Source organism: Bison bison, unplaced genomic scaffold (genome assembly GCF_000754665.1).
Source record: "Bison bison bison isolate TAMUID 2011002044 unplaced genomic scaffold, Bison_UMD1.0 scf7180017852370, whole genome shotgun sequence".
Classification (NCBI taxonomy): Eukaryota; Metazoa; Chordata; class Mammalia; order Artiodactyla; family Bovidae; genus Bison; species Bison bison.
Window position 1 is genome coordinate 4,788 of NW_011482943.1, and position 2,639 is coordinate 7,426.

Genomic DNA, 2,639 nt, shown 5'->3' on the forward strand with positions numbered 1-2,639 from the left:
CCCCGCCCCTTCCTGCCGCAGTTTACAGAGACCCAGCTGAAGGCCGGTGAATTCAGTGAAGTGCACTGACTCCCCAGCCTGCCTCTGTGGCTCAGCGCCCTCCCCGCCCTGCCCGTGCTGCTCTGGTTTTGCCGGTTTCTGGCTTCCAGCCGGGAGCAACAGCTGAAGCAGGGTCCCAGGATAGGGGTCCCTCCTTTCCCAAGGTCTGACCCTGATCCAAGGGCACTCTGTGTCCAGAACACCCTTGACCCTCGGGATCAGACAGTCGGTTGGCGGGGAGCAGCTGGGCTAGGGTGACCGCGGCAGCCCAGGCTCTCTAGGGAGGGACTGCTTTTAGTGTCTGGGGGCCCGTCTCCCTCCCAGCTGCCGGGAAGGTCCAGCCTGCTGCATCCTGCTACTGCCTTCTCCAGCCTGTCCCGGCTCCTCCGGAGGGTGCTGGGAGAGCAGTGGCCTGAGGCAGCACAGGGCAGCTAGAGTGAGGAGCAGCCACCTTGGCACCACGCGCTCTGGGAAAGGTCAGCCCCCGACGAGGGAGGCAGCCCCTTCCCGTCCTCTCAGGGCCCTGGAGGTGTGGGCGCTTGGACAGCCCAGGGCAGAGCCGTTCACGAGCCGGGCTGCTCACGAGCCGGGCTGCGGTGGTGGAAGCCCCCCCACACTGATGTCCGTCCCCGCTCCCCGCTGTGATCCCCAGCCCTCCCTCACTTCACCCTACATCCCCCACCCCTCAGAAGTGGCTGGGGGTGGAGGTCTCTGGGCAGGTTGTGGGGGCCCCAGGGGGGTGAGCAGAGGCGGGCAGCTCCAGGGAGGGTGTGTCCTGGAGGCGGGGCTGGACCACCTGCTTCTCTGGGTCTGGGAAGGACTCTGGAGGCAGGAAGTGACTGGAGGCCAGCCCAGCCCCCCTTCACGGAGTGGGACTCATGCACAACCCAACCCCGGGCTGTGCGCTGCAGAAAGGAGGTCAGCAGAGCTCAGGAAGGACAGGCTCCCAGTCACATGGAACTCTTGGTCACGCTCTGCCACGGCCCCTCCCGGGGGGCCGCTCGGTCCCACATTTCCTGGAGCCCCCCGGGTGACTGGGCATCTGCAGTGTCCTGCCTTCTACTGTGACCCCCAGGACACAGTGCATAAACCGGAAAACCCACCAAACACCTGAGCCAGGGCAGAGGCTGGGGCAGCCACCTGTCCTGCCCCAGGACTGTGCTGCGGATGTGGGCAAGTGGGCAGACCAGAGATGGGGTGGCAGGACTGTGACCTCCCCAGGACCCACAGCAGAGACTTCTGGAGACATTCGCAGGTGTGTCCCTCAGGGCACAATGGAGGACGGAGAGCAGAGCCCACCAGCCCCGGAGGCGGGACGGCTGACGAGGACTGGGGGCAAAACCTCGGCACCTGCTGACCCCACGGCCCCTGTTGTGAACTGGTCTTCAGACCCGATCCCGTGGCTGACTGAGAGCAGGGCCCTGGACAGGGGAGCTTGCGGGCACATCCCCCAGACTGCCCTGGGGTTGGGGAGGGTGGGGAATAGGTGGGTCCTGGGTAACAGAGTCCAGGACTCGGGATTCCCAACATCTCAGGAAGTGGGCTCAGGGCCCAGGTCAGTATCTCTGAACATCACCAGGTGCCCTTTCCCGAGGGGCGCGTGGGCCCTAGTCACACTCGGAGTGGGGCCAGCCCCCGTGGGCACCCAGCCCTGGGAGAAGAGGAGCGGAAGCAGCCGGTGCTGCCAGGCCCCTCATGCGCTCAGTGGCTTCTGGGTAAGAGCCTCGGAGATGGGGTGGCTGCAGGGGGACTCTGGAATGGCTCCCCAGCGCCCACCCCAGCAGGGAGGAAACCTAAACCAGCATCCCATCCTGGGAGAGGAGCGGACATTGACCACCTCAGGGCCCGGGGGTGAAGGGGTGCCACCCCCACAACACTTCCATTCCGCTCTCCAACCTGCCCAAATCCCAGGTGGACCTGGAGGAGACTCAGGACGCAGTGGACTAAGCCCACCTAGGAGTCCAGGCGCAGCTGCCATGGCAGCCTGTCAGCCTGGCCGGGGGCACCGGAGGCTGGCCTGGGAGCCTTGCCCCAGCGGGACCCAACCAGTGAGATGGCCTTGCTCCTAACAGGAAGATCCGGGCCTGGCCATCACCTCCCACAGCCTCACGCACAGGTGAGGACAGAGACAGGAGAGCACGTGGCCCTGCGGTCTGAAGAGAGCAGAGGCCTGGCCACAGAGCCGACCCGCCCTGTCCCTGAGGAGGGGGCACAGCCCCAAGCCCAGAGCCATCCTGCCAGCACACCCGCTCCCCCTGGAGCCGCCCCAGGTCCCATGAGAAGTGAGGGGGGGACGGGGAGGCAGGAAGGCCAGGCTGCACAGACACACAGGCCCAGGGCTCCCAGCGGCTGCCAGACGCCCAGCAGGCGTCCTGCCTCCGCACAGCCGGCCTGGTCCCACTCCTCCAGCCCTTGGGGGACTGCAGGAGGCTCCTCAGGGCAGGCCACACGGGCTGCTGGGTGCTGACCTGCAACCGGGAAGGACCCAAACCCCGCCTGGAGCGGAGACTCAGGACTGGGGGGCCAGTGCCCCTCAGAGGGGAGGCCTGTGTGGCTGGGGGGCTGGCAGTGGGGGGCGGGGCTCCTCTGGGCCTGGGGGT

The 2,639-nt window shown here is 67.0% G+C and overlaps 1 pseudogene across 1 annotated transcript in view; it reads left to right on the plus strand.

Annotated features, from left to right (window-relative positions):
- Nucleotides 1-1,769: 1,769 nt before the first annotated feature.
- The window catches only part of LOC104997728, a 2,385-nt pseudogene continuing 1,515 nt past the window's right edge, over nucleotides 1,770-2,639 (plus strand). Inside the window, exons 1-3 of the transcript XR_826355.1 lie at nucleotides 1,770-1,898; nucleotides 2,112-2,155; nucleotides 2,466-2,637. The product of XR_826355.1 is annotated as an interferon-induced transmembrane protein 1-like (transcript). The remainder of the gene's footprint in view (nucleotides 1,899-2,111; nucleotides 2,156-2,465; nucleotides 2,638-2,639) is intronic.